The 20547-nt window shown below is 34.5% G+C and overlaps 1 protein-coding gene across 5 annotated transcripts in view; it reads left to right on the top strand.

Moving 5' to 3' along the window:
• Nucleotides 1-20547, top strand: part of LOC149085569 (uncharacterized) — a 94127-nt gene that overhangs the window by 30064 nt on the left and 43516 nt on the right. Inside the window, exon 1 of one of the 5 annotated variants that reach the window (XM_089233684.1) lies at nucleotides 15455-15593. The exons of 3 other annotated variants lie outside the window; for them this stretch is intronic. The gene's annotated coding sequence lies outside the window, so the exon portion shown is untranslated. Of the gene's footprint in view, nucleotides 1-15454; nucleotides 15594-20547 lie in introns of those variants that run through there. One more of the 5 variants, XM_089233683.1, reaches the window with a different exon arrangement.

Genomic DNA, 20547 nt, shown 5'->3' with positions numbered 1-20547 from the left:
GGACTGAAGGGTGTCCGATTAGCGTTTAAATTTTTGTAATTAATTTTTTTTAATTCTTAATTATTTTGAATTTATTAATTCCTGCGTATAAAATATAAATTATGAATCGGACAAAAATGTTCTTATTTCATTGCTGTACCTTACTATTGATTGTGAAAGAAAAGTGTAAAATTGTGAAACTTTTTTTGTGGTTTTTTTAGGGCAGTTTCGTTACAAGAATTTTTCATATGATTTAATTAGAAATTGAGTCGGGTATAGCAGTTTTTCATGGATTGAAAATTTCTATACGTTGTTAACTCGATATTCGACGAAACTTGTTGTAGTAGAAAAGTATCATTACATGCCTCAACCTAACTACTTGTTTTTTGTCCCGGCATAAATGGGTTATTCTTTGAAGCTTAAAAGCTCAGTCAATATTTGAAAATCGATAGTTTTCTTGTGTTTTTAGATGAAGAAATAAAACGAATACTGTTTTTTTAATACAATTAGTTAGTGCATAACAAGTTATCTAACTTGATAAGTACCGTCTGTAGTAGGATTGAATTGAAACCGGAATCAGTACGCGAGAAAAAGAAACCCGTAGTGAAATACTTGTTTTCTCACAATATCTAATCATATCGTATCAAGTTCTCGAATTATATATTATTACCGATATAAGTGATACAAGTAATCGGTATTTTCATAATGATTGTCCGCATGCATTGTTTGCGGCATCATCGTGATGTTTTGAAATAGATGATAGAACGTTATAAAAAATAAATTAAATGACTGTCAGGAAACCGAACTTCCATAGTCGTTAAAATTAATGTGGTTCGAACCAGTGAAATTTTTAAATCTTTCATGATGTTACATGCAACAGAAATATGTTATTTTTTATAACTGTATTAAATTATTCACATTTGATTAGTTCTGAATTAACCTCCGGTACTGTTTAAAAAAAATATTTTTAAAAAGATATTATTTTTTGAAACGTGCAAAACTTGTTGGACGAAACGATATCTCGAGTAGGATAGCAGTTTTTGAAAAAAATCTGCCTATATTAATATATATATATATATATATATATATATATATATATATATATAAATAAATTTTTAATTTTCAAATTTCCCATGCTATAGTGAACTCTGAAACTAGTGGACAATTAGTCTATGAAATACTGGATTATATTCGAGTATTGATGAGTACTTCTTGAGTATGCTGAATAAGTTTTTTAAAATTGCCAGAAACTATGACGTTGGATATATGTTCTGTTACCTTGTATTCTCGTTTTTTTTAATATTTCTGCGGTTTCTTTCCTCTACATTCTAAAATGCGTTCATTTATTACTACGGTAAAAAGGCAGTGAAACTGACAGATTTCGTTATTTAATGAGACTTCTAAATGCTAACACAAATATAAGATCGTTTTCTGGTTTTTATGCTTGCAATTGTAGAAAAGCAAAAAAGTTATTTTAACTCAATTAAAAAAAAATTAATGCATTAGTTGTTTCTGTGATTGCGAAAAAGGGTTGAAATTTTTTCAGGGACAATGTGAATAAAAAGTAATATCGCGTTGTTGAATATGTTGTAACCCTTTAATTGGCAAGCATTGAAATAACCAAAGGAGAAACTTCAAGGGGTCGTATACCCCTTAAAGCAGTGGTTCTCAACCGGTTGAATCCACGGAAGAAAATGAAGTGGGAAGGGGACCATCAGAGGTAATTTGGAGGGTCACAGAGAGCTGAGAAAAAAAAAATTTAGGTGTGAAGAAATTGAGCACCCTTGTGACTAAAAAAACGCTTAACTTTTTGAAATGTACGGACCACTTCATTGGTTTGAAAATGTGCCACAGATCACTTATGTGGTCTAAGAATGTGCCTGGGTCACTGAAGGAACCTGGCTGTGATGCTGCATTCATTTTTACAAAATTGAATTTGAGGTCGTGGGTCACATTAGCCCGCGCGTCATGGGTTGAGCATGTCTCAAGTGAAATATAGGGAGGGGGGGGGGAGAGTGTGACTACTTACAGAATCCATCACCCATAAAAACTAGGCCATTTTAAGTTCACGAGGCCTGACACCCCCCCCCCCCATATTGCGACAGGACCTCTAGGATGGGTCTTTTGCAGGCCTCCTGGCTAGATTTTTCATGGATCCTCAGGCTGCTGCTCTGTCAGTCCCACTCTTGGGAGGGGCCATGCCGGGGGTCTCATGTCCATAAGTAACCTCATCTCATGAGGTTTTGTACAATGCAATGAATTTTGAAGATAAGTCTTGAATATGTGGGCTGTTACTTCCAGCTAATTATGGGACTACCAGCACATCATTACGCCTAGGGCCCATGATGAGACAGCCCTGAATAGAATTCGGACTAGAGGGGAGCTCAATAAATTACAGCCCACTTGTCTAGAAGCAATTTACAAAATTTTTATTCAGTATAAATTTACTGAAAAAATCATTTCAATACGTTGGAAGGATCTCGCTTCATTATGAGGGTCGAAGACCCTGGGTAAAATATGGGAGCCAGAAGAAGAAAAATATGGTCCAAAGAGGGCCACGGGCAAAAAAAGGTTAAGAAACACAGCCTTAAAGCATCAAAAAATCGATTTTTTTTTTATTAGCCTATCGAAAACTTCGGCTTTTACTGGATTGCTTACTGAAAACCACATGCGGAAACTCCACCTGAAATGTCAGTTATGTTTAAAAATAAAAAATTAAAGATTATTGGATATGATATTACGCGCATGATAATTGAAAAATGTTTAAAAAAAAGCAACCAGCAGATTTTTTATTTGCATTGGTACGAAGATTAAAATACGAAATTTCAGATTCATACGTAAATACTTGATTTATAAAAGAAAATTAATTTTAAATTAAATTTTAAGTAAAAAATGAATCAATGAAATTTCAATCTTTTAGTTCATTTTATGAAATGAACTGTTTTCTTCATTTTAATTTCAATATTGTGTGGTTACATTGATGTCATTTTATCATGCGCGCAAGCTGTTTTTAATCGATTTTTGGGCAATTAAAAAAAGTTAGTTATCAAAGATATGTAAAATTTTATGCCCGCATAGGATATTTAATCAAAAATATGTGAAAAAATCTTTTCTAATAAAGCAAATTGTTTATTAGTAATTTAAATGATATTTTAACTAGAGCAATGTTTTTCCCCTGTTTTAACATAGGGATGAGACCCCTTAAGGAAATAATGTTCTCTGAATACTATTACATGACAGAAAAAAAATTTATTGTCAATATTTAAAAAAATACGGGAACTTTAGGGAACACTGTCTTTATGATTTACATAGATTTGAACAATTTAAAAATGTCATTTGTTTGTCAACTTACTTTTCTATCGTTGTTAAAGAATGCACTGCAATATGTCTCCTCCACACATGGTAGCCCCTCAAAAATGCAAGAGTTGAAAATCTTGTTCGGCTTATCAAGAAATATGAGACGTGTACCTTTTAAGCCATTCTGCTGGTAATTATAGACACTTCGTGAACGTCTCACTAGTAAAAATCGAATGTTTAGGAGTTGCTTAGAAGCATCAATGCCGAAACGAGCTCAAAATATACAATGCCTTTATTTGAAAAATATAATAAGCTCACACATGTGTTGCTTTTTTTAAGAGCATCACGTCTGAATAAAGGGTTAAAGAGATATTCTAATACAAATTTATCCCAACTTTTCCGTCTAGCTTTTCCAAAATTTAACTCCAGTGCAGTTTAAGAGTGATTTTAGTAACATTTGATGCGGCTTCTAGTCATTTACCTGATTTATAACCCAGGTAATTGTCAGTGGCTATGGCCAGCAGCTGCTGTCATCGTACGATGACCTAAAACTAAACCGGTCGTTTAAACTCGATGAAATGTGAGATCCCATGAATCCTACTTATTGTCGATTTGATACCGGTATCGTTAATTCGTCCTTTTTTTTTTTTAATTTTTTAGATATCTTTTATTTCAAGCGCTTTTTTTTTTGTTTCGATTTTATTTTTCCATCTTTTAATCGATATCTTTTTCGGATTTCATTATTTTTAAGCGGTTTCTGGCAACGTTCTCAGTTGTGAATTTTTCCCCAATATTTCTGCTGTTTATTTGTCTGCATTATCTGTTTCTTTTACTACAATGATAATTATGCAGTGGAATTGACAGGTTGCGTCGTTATTATTTAGTTAGACTTACAAGTGCGTTCTTGTGGAAACTATTTTTATTACGTCAAATGGTACTTTTAAACAAAATATCACTACGTATAATTAAAAAAAATTAATCTTCAATTCTGTAAGAAATTGTTTCGCGCATTAGTTGAATTTCATGTTATCTGGTAGAATTTAAAAAATTACGGCACCAAATATAAATGAAATGCTTTTATTTATACAAAGCTATTATTGCTATATATATATATATATATATAAAACGCCGTTCAACGCCTCTCAGCAAAATGGGAGCATTTTCTTGCCGTTAATACAGAAATTTATTGTTTTTATTGTATTTTCGGATTCTGTTTGAAAAACATCCGAATAAAAAATTAAAATTCTAAAAAATCATTATTTGGTTAAAGTTTCCTCCACTTTTTCGAATTTGGAGTACTTTAATTATACAAGTTGTTTTCTAAGATGAAAGAAATATCATGTTAAACTTTTTTTGAAGGTGACCCGCTAGCAATCTCTTAATAAAATCAAAGTTAACTATTTAATTTGCTGAAAATTTCACTTTCTTTAATAACACAGAACTATAGAATTTTTTTTCGAAATTTCCACATCTTGCAGAAAAAGTTTTTCGTTTTTCCAAAATTAGGAACAGGAGCCATTAAATGTAAAAGCCATCAATTAAAGTATCACAAACCAAAGGAAATTCTACTGGAAATAAAGGAATGAACTAATACTGTCTCTATATACACGTTTCTTATCGTCAGCTAACAAATTCCTTGACTCCCAGGCAATATTTTGCAGGTGTGCGGCTATATACCGGGGGGGGGGGGAATGCTTGTCAAATTTTTTTTGAACGACTTGCGTCATTTTTTAATGTTTATATTATTTTTATATAATGTTTTATACATAAATGTGTGTAACATACTCCCGATCAGGACAGTGTTATTTGGATTGCATATCACCCACTAATCAGGATTAAAAACACTGGCATTCTATTAAAGGAACGTCGTACGGGGCCGTATGTACTGGCCGCTAAATATCTAAATGAGAGAACGTACGCTGCGTACGTCCTGGGAGTCAATAAGTTTTTCAACATTCGAGATAATGCCGGAAGCATAGCACAAAGATGGGAAAAGACTCAAAAGGGGGATGCAAAATAGTTGCTTTTTGAACAATTAAAATCCTTTTGTTTAAAACTCGCTGCATCCTCAAAATTCTCAGTCAAACAAAACACATTGAGTGCCTAAACGGCCGTATTCATCGACAGATTTTAACTGCAACTGCAGGTTAAAGGATTAGAGATCGAAACGGATTGGTTAAATTTGGGATTTTAACCTATCCGTGTCGATATCTAATCTTTTAACTTGCGATTGCAGTTAAACTTTGCCGGTGAATACGGCCGTAAGTGATCTTCAGACTGCTCAATGCTTATTTTCTCATCTGTTCACAATCAACTTGAATGACTTTTGCAGTGACAATCCCATGAGTATTTCAGATGCCACCTAAAACAACTATGCTTGATTCGATCGATAAAATTTATATTGCCGTGTAATTAAATATGCGCATCTTACAAATGAAATATTTCGTCATTGAAATATAGAAAGGAATCGCGGAATCGAACCAAAACATTGTATAAATTTCGTTTCCCTGTTTAGGAAGTTGATTTTGACTTGTGAAAAAATCGCTTCCAAGTTTTTATGAGAGATGTTAGTAGTGTGATTTGCTATTATTGTGTAAAAGGTGTTGAATCTTTTTCTATTTCTTCCTCCTTAAAAAGAATATCACGCGAATGATTGCTGTTACAAGAAAAATGTAAAAAGAAATTGAGAGCTACATAGATATAGGAGCATCTGCTGTCATTGGCGTAGTCAATGGAAGTTGAAGGCCACATGGGCGGATGATACCATCTTCCATGCGAACGCTCCAAATCCGATGATAGCAAACAAATCATTGGATTTATTAGTGGCATTACAATGTCGCGCCTGTCTCTGGTTTGGTATTTGGAATGTCTGAACTGTTGGATCAAAGTTTTATGTTTTCAGACGCCTAAGCTTTTCTGGAAGACGTTCACTTCATCTTGGGCCATCATTCTTTGGACGCACTTAAGAAATATGCCTTATTTTCGTGATTACTGGCAATAGATAACTGTGTTTTAATTTTTATGGAGAAAATAGTCAATTTTATAACACTTTTTGGCATTTGAGTTTTATTTTTAACTTTGTGTAAAAGTGACATTTGCTTGTACCGTCGATTTCTTTAAATTGACGAATGATTGAGTTCAAAGGCAGAAGTCGCTCTAAATTTGAAAAAAATATTTTTTTTTCTCAATGTCTTGCTTACCAAGCACGAGAAAGTTACTTACATAACTAATGTTAGGATTCTTTTTCAATCGCATGTATCAAAGGGTGAACCAAAAGTCAGGTTTTGAAAGTTAATAAAAATTGAGCAAATCGTCGCACGAGTTTGCATCGGAATTCATATTAGTGTTAATTTCTTAATAAATAAAAAAAAATTATAATTTCATCAATAAGGTGGTGTTGGCTCTGCCACCTCATTCTTAGGATGACAAAAAAAAACTTGCTCACTAGACAGTGGTTTGCAAAATACCAAGTGATCATGTGTATCTTCTACCACAGCCAATCACATATTGAACATGGACTCTTCTGAAATGTCCGCAGATATAAGCTGGAAGAAAAAGTAAAATAAAATTTTTGATTGTGTTCACAGCTGTTTTCAAAAAGTAATTTAATCTCAATTGCGTCGCGTGGAAAGTGCCACCCATCAGTAAGGTTTTTAGGTGTTTTTTTTTTTTCCGAGATAAATTACAAATTCATGACAAGCATTTTAGTGCGAATCGCATCTCGTATGACAATATGAAATTTTTATGAACACTCACAAAGTAAATTAACACAAATACACACTAAAATGACAATTTCTAATTGATGAAAACTCAGCAGAGAAGAGCAGAAAATTTTAAATTTAGTTCACCAGTAATTTGCGGTAAATGGACTTTCCTATGCACCTTGTATACACACAATAGATCACTCGTGCACATCTTTGGTGGTGGAGGCGGGGACAGGCATATGCAGGGGGAGGCATAAGGGTCTCGTGCCCCCTAAGCCGACCAAAAATGAGGAAAAAAAAGTTTGTGAAGAATTAACAGCAAAAGAAAATACTGTATAAAAGGTATTTTAACCAATTTCTGTTAATTTAAATGCTTTTTGATGGGTGATAACTCCAAATTTCTCGAGGGGGGGTTTGCACACCCTTGAAGGCGACTGTTTTTACGTGGTATATTTCCTCATACTCGGCGCACCAACCTCACTTTGCTTGTATCGAGAGTGCACTTATTAATAAAAAATTTCAATTTTGAGGAATTAAAATATTCAGCTAGGTTTTTATAAGTAATTATATAGCGGATACTTTCGTAGGATAAAAAAATTTTCTGGTGGTCCGAATTGTTTTTTTTAGCTGACGGAACTTCCCCATATGAAATTTATATCGGACCGAATCGGTGATTTTTGTTGTTTCCTCTCCATGAGCAAATCGAATACATAATTGTCTGTGTGTGTACGTCATACGCTAGTGAAAACGTTATTGTCATGACCCAGACTATCGAAACCCTACAGCAAAGTTGGAAATTGTCGTTCATTTTGCAACGGGTTAAATGCTCTGTTATCCTGTAGGTGACAGTTATTTTCTACCTACCTACCCGAACGAACGACAACTTGCAGTAAAAGAGGGTCACCAGCTATGACGTCTTTCCAACCACTTTAAGCGCTGCCAGGAAAGTGGGTTACTTTATGAATTTATTTTGTGCTCGGCCTTTTTTTATGTGCGTGTAGCTTTTCCGTCGATAGATAGGGTTATCCACTAACTAAACGTGCGTAGTTGTAGCTTTTTCTCCCTCTAACTACGCAACACAGAAAATATCAAAATATCTTTTCCCGCCAAAAGGTTTTTTTTTTTTGCTTTGTTAGCAGCCCCAAGGAGTTTGGGCTGAGCATACACCTGTCTCTGATTATCCAGATATCTTGCGCACGCAAACCACCACTACCACCATGCTTTTCTTTTCGACAGGGAAAACATTGTTTCAGCTTAAGTTGAACTTTCTGTTTTGGACAATTAAATCGCACATCAGATATGACAGCATTCGTATGATGTAATTTTTAAAATTCTTAACAATTACGCAATGATGTAATAGCCGGGTTTTGTATGCAGTGTTATCTAATGAGGGGTCACGGGACTACCCTCTGCTGACGGGGAGGCCCCATTTACGGGCTGTGGTGTCTCAAATCAAATTTGGAATTATTTCTTTCGTTAGTTTTGAATTTTCATTCCAAATTTTCAATAATTCTGGATTATGTGTCTCATTAACTGCGGTTTTCATCAAATCTGAATTTCCATTAATTCTGAAATGATCTCTCTCGATTTTCGATTATTTCTTTTATAAATACTGAATTTTCATCAATTCTGAAATTTTATTAATTCGACTTAATTAAAATTTAAAAACTTGTGTAAGAATTATTTTTGTTTTAATTTACACTTTAATGTGTGAACACACATTTAAATTACTAGTTTATATATTTTTTAATAGGTATTTTTCAGTATTTCTGTACATTCAATAATGTAGGCTTTTTTGGATGCTCCCTCACCCCAATTACATAAAATCGGGCTCAAATGACCTTCAAAAATGTTCGGGCCCTGGGACACTGGAATCGTTAATACTCCTCATTAGAGACACTAATAACTTGAACTATCATTTAGCTTTTTTTTCTTTTCCGTTGTTGAAGGGCAGCCACCTTGAAACTTTTTTGATATTGTTATTAAAAAAAATCTAATCAATATTTTTTCGTTTCTATCAATGCAAGTGCAGGTTTCTATTGAGCACGGGGTCTGGTGTGACTACGCCGGTCTCACACCGCTAAGGGTTAATTATTTTGAAAAAAAATGTATAAAACACACAAAAATAAATTGCAACTACAGAAGAAATCTTGCAACTCTGCTTAAACATTTGGAAATGAAATCCTTTGTTTTATCCGGAATTTATTTTTTTAATGACTGATCATGTGCCAATTCCCAGGTTCGAAAAATCTGTAGTTTGTCCCGTGACGAAACATTTCGCTGCCGAAGAAAACATGTCATATATAATAAAAGGAAAAATGAGGCTTTTCGCATAGACGTCATAGTGTGGAAATTTCGTGAGATTTTTCGCCACATCAATAATTTTAAAAACAAAATTGAATTCTTGATTTTCAAAATTTTGAGTTCGCTCACAGATGTTGCAAAGCCCAGAAAATTAAATATAATTACATTGACCTACTTTTTTTTATTGAACAACATGCCAATCAGCATAAAAGACAAACAGTAACAAAAATACACAAATGATACATTCACTTTGTGACCCCCAAGGGACTAAGGTGTCCTTCCAGTCGATCTGTAAAAATATAATCATGTATTAGTTCGATGGCAATGAATGAAAGCCAGGGTCACTGCCACCGGACTTATCCCGTTGCCGAGATCTCTTCCAGCCCAGCTTCGTGGCAGAGTCTGGAACAAAGTGAGTGTGTACACCTAACAGTCTGAGTGTGTGGCTAGTTTTGTGTATGATATTTCAGTGCTGCCATCTATACTTCAAATTTTGAGTGAAGTGTAATAAAGAGTGAAGTGTTAGTTCGATGGCAACCGTCATACATGTCATAAAAATTTTTTAATTTATGGTTAGGGTTGTGAAATTGATATTTTACGTAAAATATCAGTGAGTAAATGGAAATTTATATATATACAGTATTTTACAGTTTATATATTATTAGTTTCATCGATATTAAAAATTATTTGATCAATTTTTTTGTATTTGAAAAAACACTTATGCAAAAGCAAATAAAACAAAAAAAAAAACCCCGTATAAACACTACAAAGATTGAAAAGATTTGTCTGTGTTGTAAACATTAACTTGATTGTAAAGATTAACAGTATGTAATAACATGAAATGGTCTAATTCCAAAAAGTTTGTTTCTTACAATATATAACATTCGCATAATTTTGACCATGCTCAACTATATTTTGAGTGCGTATCCATGAAATAACATTTGAGAGATTTCAACATTTTATTTATATCTTCTCTAACGTCTCCGTATTGTCTTTTAATATTCAACGGCATTAATTGATATGCGTAGTTTAAGATTTTTATAAATTAGTAATCTCCCACATAGATAATTACATTTAAGTGATTCCGCAACTTTAACTGGAGCATTTTTTGAAACAAACAGGCAGATCGATGACTTAACTCCATAAACAAATTTTTAAATATTTTAGTGCCCACCGCAAACAAAAAAAATCGAATTCATTTCTACATTGCTTTAATTTAGATTTGTTTGTTTCTTGAGCCACCGAGGAAGTCGCCATGTTAGTTACCTTGGATATGATTTGTGTGTCCCTCAAACCCAGGGTAATATCACTTGATCCAAAAAGCCTCATTGGGGATTTTTCAGGGTGACCACATGTGACCCGTTTTTGCGAGACATTCCTATATTTTCCTATAATTTTGGCCTTCCCGACTTTTTTTTTTTAATTTTCCCGTTTCTTCCTGTATTCCTGACTCCTGTTCTTCCTGACTGATTACTCAATTGCTTTGTTGCCTTGCATTGCATAAAATATTTAAGTAGGTTAACGCCTTTTGTCACAAAGAAGTTATAAGAAGAGTAGTAGAAAATTAAAAATTTCAAGCACGCTGCCGCTTAAATGTCACGTATTTTATACTACGAAAAGTCTATCAGAATCCGTTTACACTGTAAAATGAAAATTTCTCTTCGGCAGTTCTACCGTAAATATTGGATGGTATCTGTAATGTGGTGTCTTTACAAGGATGTATTTTTGAGCATTTGTTTATTACATGTAGGCTGCACTCTTTTATTATAGATATTTCCTTGAAATCGCATCGTCTTGAGCAATATACAGATAGTGTCGTCTTCGTAATTAGGTTAAATATTTTTTCCTTAGCAACTGTCTTGATTTTTGGTGCTTTTTACTTAGGAAGAAAGCTAGAATTTCGGATGATGTTGACGAAAATAATTGTCAAATAGAAAAACATTTCAGGAGGGAAGAAAAAGAGCTAAGCGTTTTCCTGTGATTTTTTTCTTCAATCAAGCTTTTTCCTGGTGTTGAATGAATATAATTGAATTATAGCGAAAGTCTTCAAACGCAGTCATTTTCATTGCACGACATCAGTTTACCGCGATATCTATTAATTTGGTGCAATCTTTCTTTTGCTTCTGGAATTTTACGCTCAGTTGATTAGTTTTCATCGTGTTCTTAAAAAAACACGTATTTCTTTGATTCTACGCTTCCGAAGTCGTTCTTAGCCCTCCAGCCGCAGGCAATGCGAATATCATGTTTCACGTATTCTGTAAAATTTCACGGGTTACACTATTGTCGCATTCTATATAGATAGCGGATAAGAATACCCCACGATTTTGTACAGAAAAATTCAAAAACCACCCACGGCTGAAGGGTTAATTTGAATCATTTTATATCGCCATTATTAATTTCGTCTTCTACTTGTGTGTTCGGTCGTGTTATAGAGCAAAAATTTGTCGCGGGGTCCATTTGTATCTATAATCCCAGTGAAAAATAACTGGTGGTCCTGTAAAATATCTATAGCTCTGTATACTAACGCTTTCCGCGACATAGTAAAAATCGCTCAACCCCCCTGTAAAATGTCATGTTTCAATGAAGTAGGCTTTCTTTAGATTTTTTTTCAGCAGGTGCAAAGTAAGGGGTATAGGGAAAAGTGTTTCATTGAGAAATCAATCTTCAAAAATATCTGGCTCGTCAATGCGAAATAAGGTGTTTCAGGAGGCGAGATATCTCGTCAATGCCGCTAAGAGAGTTAAGATAACCACGAGAACAGTCTGTTATTTTCTACCACTATTAGTTAACTCCTTTACGTACAGGCTTTGGCAACTATTTTGGATGACGTTCAGTTGAACTAGTAGAGGAATCTATAAAACTGATATTGTTTACACATAGGAAATGAAGGAAAAAAGGTTAGGAGGAGGTTCACCTTCTTTCTCCCTCTCCCAGCTATCCTTTTCCTATGTAGATTTTACTATATTTTTTCAACCATCAAGCCGTAGCGAGGGAGAGAAAATAAAGGTAATAGCTGAGGGAGAGAAAATAAAGGTAATAGCTGAGGTAGAGAAAAAAAAAATTTGTTTTACATGGTTCCGAAGAGAGCTCGAATGAATTCGAGTGCAATTCCATTTTCACAGAGCCGAAATATCTCGTCCCTGATCGTCAAGGGGTTAAAAGCAATGCGGAAAATTCACCCAGGTGGTCAGATTGCAAGAGTGGCCTTTTTATCAGTTTCCACTGTATTAGCAAATGAATTTTTGCTTAGATATCCAACTGGAGTTATGTGGTATCAAGAACGGTAAAGCTTTACGTTGATGTTTTGCAGTAGAAATATCATACGTGAGAAATATTTACGTTTATTTTTGTTCCGTGTGTACTAAAACATTTGAAACCTCTGAGTTATTTGATCATTTTTGTCGCACCACGGTCATTTTCTGCACACGAGGGATAATTAGACCGGGACCTACAATTTATTGCCGATTCCGAACGGCAGGCTTGTTTTTTATACTCGTCGAGAGGTTGGTGCGCTAACCCCTCGATGGGGGACTTCCTGCGGTAGCAATTTTTGCTGCGGTCATGTCGCCATTTTTGTTGTACCCCTGTGTCAGGAAAGTTTTCTGACGAGGACGAACCGGGTATCGAACTCGCGATACCTCTAAATATCCTTTGGTACTTTGGGCGACTATCTTACCGACCTGGGCTACCGCGCCCTCTGAGTTATTAAATAAAACTTGGTACTGTATTTAAATACAAACAAAAACCATTTACCTCTCTTGCGAAAAATCCAATTAATTTCTTGAAATTGTTCACGGTGGTTAGGTCTACTCTCGTTTAATTTTCATCGGTTTGTTTTCCGAAATATTTGGGACACAAGGTATACCTAACTTTCTGAAACGAATTGCTTTTTAAATTTTGAACTTAACTTGAACTGCCCCCTTTTGTAATAAAATTCGAGGTTAGCGTAAAAAATGTGCTGTATTTATCCCACCAAAAATTTTTTAGCGAAACGATAACTAGTGACTTTTCAAATATTTTCTAATTAAAACTCAGTGAATTGAAAATACGGATCTCTGAAATTTATGAGCTTTTCATCGGTCTATTTTTAACAATGTTTTTTTTAACTGAAAACTCGTGTAACGTGCCATAAACGTTTTGATTGTTTTGTTCAAGGTGACACCTCCAAACGTCACTGTGGAATGCCGGTATATGTATTGTATCCAAAAAACAAATCGTTCTAAATAGCGATATTCAAGCTGCGTTGAAAAACATACTAATTCGAATTATACTAATTGTTAAAAATGAGTTTCATTTAAATACTAATGTTTATTACAGCCTCAGAAGAGATTATAATAAATAATAAAGCTGCATTTATGTTATGGGAAACATCCAATCATTTGTCCGTCTCATTAGTCACCGAACGAGAATGCATACACCTGTTGAATTTTGATGCTACTTAATGACCCTTTTATTATATTGATCTTTAATTTCTGGCCTTTAAACTACGTCACACCGATATCTCTTTTATTATCGTGTTTCTTTCTCCCTTCAGAGAAACATGATGCAGTAGCATGCATGATCCACATACCCATTCATTCACGTGAGGCAGGAGCCGAATTTTCTTCAGATATGAATAAATCTTGCGGCATTCCTCTACACTCTTCCCATCTAAGGGACGTTCATTCATTCCACTTTGGGCTGTTTTATTATGCTATGAGACAAGTTGATAATATATATAGAACTAGTTTTCGAAGTAGATTTGAGGGGATTTTTTTTTTTTGTACCGGTGGTGGTAGGATTTTTATCAACATATGTATCTGCATGTTTTTAGAATGGAAATGCCACTGTCACGTTTTTTGGGATCTTCTCGAAAGCATTCCTGGTATTTGCGTTATTACAATACTAATAGATACAAATACAAGGGCCACATTAGGCAAATTTCCTAACAAGGTGCTGAAAAAAAAATTTATGCCAATAAAAAAATATGGATGTCAAATATAACCAAAATACCCAGTATAAAAGCATATATCACCAGAAAAAAAAGGAGACTGCCCATAACAAAGATTATGGCTGTCTTATCTAAGTATGGATAGCTTCTCTATTTATCTCACTGTGTTATACTCTTTAAACGTACCAATTGTGTTAGAATAGCTTACCTCCGGGGTCGTGAATTCTATTTATTAACAACCCTATTAGTAAAAAAACTTCCTGCGACACCACAACCTGGAATTGTCCCTTACTAAACGATGCTGGTGTCGAAGCAGTTGGTTGACGGTGTATTAATAACTCGTGGTCCATCCCATCTACCTCGTTGAAAATTTTAAACACTTTGATCATATCCCCCGATACCTGCGTTCCTCCAATGTAAACGTACTCAAGAAACGGTCTTTTTTCATAGAAGAGAAAAAAATACGCGCGATAAAAATGTTGGGGTAAATCTCTCTCGAGAAGCTATCCATACTTAGATAAGACAACCATAAATATTTTTTATAGGCGTATTATATTTTATCATGTAAAGTCTTTTGTTTTTATAATTGTATTTTTAATTGGGTTGCTGTATTTTAGAAATATGACATCCATATTTGTTGTGGGCATCTTTGTCTCAGCCACCTCGTAGGGCATTTTGCTTGTTGTGGCCTTGTATTTGTATAGCTCAAGCCTTGTGCGCCAACCAGAGCACGCGTAGCTCTACTCTGCACCCCTTCAACCAAGTCTATGTCCCTCTGTAAGTATGGTGTCCAAAACCTTACAGCATACTCCAGTGCAGGACAAACTAATCCTCGGAAAAGCGGAAGAATGACTTAAGGATAATGCGAAGAGAACTTTTTAAGAATGAAAATGATCATTCTATTCGGTTTTTGACCACAGCTGAACAATGTTCAGATAACTTGATACCGCTCGTCAATGACAATTCCCAAATCGGTCACCCTAGTGAACGGATTTGATCACTTTTAAATGTTATACACGACTAGAAGAGATGGAGTTTGTGTAATTGATACACAAACCGCGCATCTAAAATATCAATCCTTTGCATCCGGATCTTATGCTTCCTGTTGACCAAACTATGTTTGTCTTTTGATGGGGGAGTTGGTTGAAGTGCTTCCGTTGAGATCGAATGTGGTTGAGGAAGCAGTTTCACCCTCTATCTGTATCTAGTATCCTCTTTAAGCAAACGAAGGACAGGACTTATTGTAGAAACCTTGAGAACGTATCACCCCGTCCTAGCTGGATTTTTTAGACATGTAGTATCTTCATTCGTTTAGTTTCGAGAAAACTGGTCTCGCGAATGCAGTAAAAGTGCTTTTGATTTTTTTTCGTATTTCCCAGGTACGTTTACATTATCAAATATTGTCGCAATACTGTTATAAAATATTAACGTTGACCTTTTTCTGTGTGAGTAAATACAGTAAACGTCCGTTATAACGACAGTTCACAATTACGAAGAAAATTGTCGCTATAACGGACTTCTCGTTATAAGCGAATTTTCACTTTTTGTACTGTCAGGATAACAGGTTGTGGAAAATCCCTACTGTATCTACATTAAAACGTCTTTTAGACCATTTTATTCTAGTATCAGCGAATGAACAGAACATTTTAGTCATGAAATAATTTTTTTGTCTCACAGCAGTTGATTCTGTAAGATATTTTTGCACAGAATTTCGTATTATCAAAGAAATTTAGTCGACCAACTGAACAATTAAAATTTTCAATTATCGTATTACTGTTCACACTTCAATGTTTGTATGAACTTGTCATTTTTCAGCTGATCAGAAAATTTTTAGCATGACTTTTTCGTCATTCGGAAACGACTGTCAACTGAAAGTTCTGGTTCCCGTGGTTTCTTAGTCACTGGTAGAGACAAAAGTCGAATAAAATCCTCATATATCCCATGCGTATAGTGAGGAAGCTCAAAAATAGGTCGAAGAGGTTGAAAAATTAACTTTTTTCTGTGTCTCTTTGTTATAAGTACCTCAGAGTTATTGCTGCTGCAAGAAGCATGGTAAGATGTGGCTAAGGTTCAATTTTTAAAGAGGTAGAAGGAAAAACTGGTATTTTTGAGAATATTTTTGACGTTATAGCGAATGCTTCCTAATTTTCTACTTGCTATAACCGAATATTTTTGTATCTTTAACATTAGCTGTTTGGCAATCACTTGCAAATCACTCGTTAAAGCGAGATTCTCGTTATATCGGACTGTGTTGTATATTTTGTCTTTCCCAAGATTTTTAGAAACACCTTATAGAAGAAAATGATGAATCGTGGCATTTTTTCGATGACATATTTTATATTCCGTAAGAAGTCTGGGTATTCTACGGAAACTTCAACTCTGACAGGTTGAAATATTAGCAAAAACATTTTCTATACTGTATTATGTGCAATGTTTCTTAAGAGTCTCGAAGAAATAAGAGCTAAAGATCACACACGGTGATGTATGGGAATAGCAAGGAGCTTGTATTCACTGTTCCATGCAATAATGAATACATTGGAAGGGTCAGTGAAAATTTGTGTTGTCAAAATTGTGCCTTGACCTCTGATTTGAGTCGAGGTGATTTCCTGAAGAAAACTAACTGAACTGACACTTCTATCTAAGCAGACAGACAAGGAGGTCAAAGTTTACTAGAAAGCTGTCACGCAATGTTGACCATTTTTTGTTGTTGCATCCAATCAGCTTTGCATACGCGTTTAGGGCATTTGTGTTCAGAATTACCCTTTCTTCCTTTCTTTATTTTTTACCCGATTCGCGTAATTATTCTTCGGTTTATCTTGTAATGGATTGGAAAATACAGAGTGTTTCTATGCGCTACCCAATTTGAATATGAGGAGGAAATGGGTCGTCACACCATTATCTTGAAACGAAATTAACTTTCATTTACTATCTGTGTTGCCCGATATTTTGGATACTGTATTTATTAATCTAAATTTATTGCGAAATACTGTCTGGAAAAGATCAAACTATTCCATTTTATGGGTTTTTTAATTGTTCATAATGAAAATTAATCTACTTTTGGGGAATTGTGGCATTTTTTTAAGAAAAAAACCAGCAAGGTGGTAAGGAAAAGTGAAGAATTTTGCCCGTTTTATCCAATAAAATTTTAATTCCATCATTTATGAAGCTTCCTCCGTTGCATTTCCGTGTGGATCTCGAAACAGCCGTACTTATATCTGGTGCAAAAAACTTAGAAATTATGATGTATGAAAGAGAAAAACTCGCGCCGACTTAGAAGAGTTATAATCGATGTACTTCTTGGTGAGTTTCCCAATCCAATTTGTGTTCTGCAAGGTCCTTCGCAAAGATGAGTATATTTGTTTTTGCTAACAAGAGAGAGTGACTTCCTGTAATATGTCATGAATTTATGTTCATGTCTGTCCCCCTAATTAATTCGAGTTTTTTTGGACAGATGCAGTTTCATAAGATAGCTAACCACAAACAACTCTGCCAAATTTAATAAAACTTCATTTCCCCAATTTACCCTTTATCTAGATTACCTGTTCTCACCTTATATTTTCATCATTGATCTGTTTCACTATCCTCATGAATCTTGAATGGTTTTTAAGCCTAAAAGAGGAATTAATATATAACTTGAAAATATATATATGTAAAATCACTCCTTTAGAGATTGTTTTTAAATATCCATTTTTTCATTTTATTGCTCGCCGTTGAGTTTCCAGTTATTAGAAAGACAGTAAAAACGATTAATGCCAACACAATTACAATATTGATGGGCAAACACTCGAAAGGGTAGAGTACATGAAGGACTTAGGTGTCACTTTTGATAAGACTCTAAATTTCAACCAGCATATTAATAACATCGTTTCAAAAGCATCAAGGAATGTCGGTTTCATAATCCGCAACAGCGAATTTTTTCAAAATACAGAAACCTTGCTGCGACTTTACAATTCTTACGTAAGATCAGTTCTTGAATATTGTTCCATAATCTGGAATCCATATTACTTGTACAATAACACGAGGATTGAACGCACACAAAATAGGCTTTTCCGCTTTGTTTACTTCAAGAAGTTTCAAATTTTTGATATTCGAATTCCTACAGACATACTCAGATCTACTTTTCACTATGAATCACTCGAAGTCCGCCGTCAGAATGCATTGATCACCTTTTTTGTGAAACTTCTGCACTTCGACTTGGATGTACCAGACATTTTAGCCCAAATCAGTTTTCACTGTAATAGCATAAATCTTCGCAACCGAAATCTATTGAATGTCCCACCATACCGAACAAACGTGTTTGAAAATTCTCCTCTTTTCCGCTTCCTCAGGTGCGGAAGTTCTTATGTGCTTTTTTGACTTTTTTTTTTTTCTCCTTTTTTGTACACACATATGGTATCATTTGTACTATATTTTTTTGCGTTATTTTTATTGTGCCGTTATTATTTGTATTATTCTGTGCCTTTCTGTATTGCAATGTGCTGTTTATGTTTGTTATTTTACTCTTTCTTCACTCCACTGTAATTGGGCATCTGCCTGTTGTGAGAGTCTATAAATAAACTTCACAAGCATTTTACATTTGAAGACATTCACATCTCTCGCTAGCTATCAGATTGAATAGACAGTTGTCTTGACTGACTGAGCTCTGAAAATGAATTTTTTGACTCGCTCGTGTTACTTGAAAAGGAATTTATGTAATTGAATTGAAACCATTGTTGATATATCACTAATTGGGTATGCACGCAATTTCAAGGCGTTGTTTTGTGTTTAACTTTTCGTTGGTCCGCATTGCAAAAAACGTTGCTACAAGCAAAGCGTGTTAAGGAAGTTTATGCTTGCGGAATGTGTCAATAGTTTTGGCTATCTATTTGTTTGAGCGAAGTTTGTAAGCAGAGTAAGGCTCGGTTCTCATCACAGAAAATGTTCAGTTCTTGGCCTTTTTTTTACCACCAACAGCCATTTACGACAGGAAAAAAACTTTCGTTTGATTTAACAATGAAGAGCAAATTATCTTTTTATGCCAACAATCGGAATCATTTGTTACGTGTACTAGCTATATAATTCATTAAACTTATGTTGAATATGTAGTTAATTTGTTCAATATCAGGCAAGATTTAGGTGTGCAATAAAAATTGATTGTGTGCTTTGATGACTTTTTGTGAGCTGTCGCTACACTGCAATATTAGAAATTTTCCCGTTCCAGGCAAAATGAATATTATGGATTATTGCAGAAAAACTGCATGTAACATATATCGAATGAGTTTCTTCTGAAAGCGGTACATTTTAAGAATGACACTGGTGATTTAATGTTCTCCATATTAGTATTTCTGAAAATATATCATTTGATCAGATGACTGTTGCAGAATCACTGGTAGTAGAAAACACCGTTGATCAGAAATTATGACCGAGGTCTATTAGTTTTTCAAAACTTTTATTACGAAAAAATGTTATCACCAAATTTGATAAATTAATCCTGATTGAGACTGGCGATATGTTTGCGCCAACCGATTTTTTTTGAGCTGTAAAACAATTTTATTTATATAAGTAGCTATCGGTACAAAGGAAGGCTATCGCGTTGTATGAGCTGATTGAGAACGGTTTCTGCTGGCTTTTTGGTTTTAACTAAGTTATTTTATTTGTTTGAGCTTATACAGAGTTATTTATATTAGCTATGATAGGAAAGCTGTAATTCACACAACACATTTGTGATAGAGAAATCGTAAAAATTGTCTTTGCAACACAATGTTTCAGAGACGGGTTTTTTTTCTTCGTAACAGATAGTTTGGTTATTCTTTAGTTCTCGGTTTTCACATTGGCAGTTTATAATTTTGAATTTATTTCTATTATTTCTCGATAAATTATACGCAAAACAGCAAAAAACGTATCGGGTTTTGTAAAAGCGTCGTGTGACAAAAAAAAACATTGTCAGTTCTGACTTTCCTCTGCTAACATTTGCTTTTTATCAGTTTAATATCGAGTTGTAACTTTATCTTCACAACCACAAAGTTATCTGAACCAAATGAAAGTGAAGTGATTTGCACAGCGATTAAAATGTAATGTTGAAATAGCAGATGTCTTGCTTCCCAGTATGCCCACTAGATTACTTTACAATTAAAGTACCCCCCCTCCCCATTTTTTTTATTATCAATATGTTCATTGAATCTGGGTGAAGATTTAGAGCAAACAACGTAGTCTTCGTTGATAGAACAAATTGGATGATAAAGAACAAGTGTTTCAAAGATACGTAGAAACATAAATGGATATTGGGTTTAACGCTAGAGCACTACCGGAGTTTTTCCATCCCTCCTAGAACTACCGGAGCGGTCAGACTGACAG

The sequence above is a fragment of the Pholcus phalangioides genome, unplaced genomic scaffold (genome assembly GCF_987345545.1).
Source record: "Pholcus phalangioides strain wild (caught in Gottingen) unplaced genomic scaffold, Ppha-v1.0 ptg000007l_1, whole genome shotgun sequence".
NCBI classification, from domain to species: domain Eukaryota; kingdom Metazoa; phylum Arthropoda; class Arachnida; order Araneae; family Pholcidae; genus Pholcus; species Pholcus phalangioides.
This window is presented reverse-complemented; position numbering and strand designations above follow the sequence as displayed.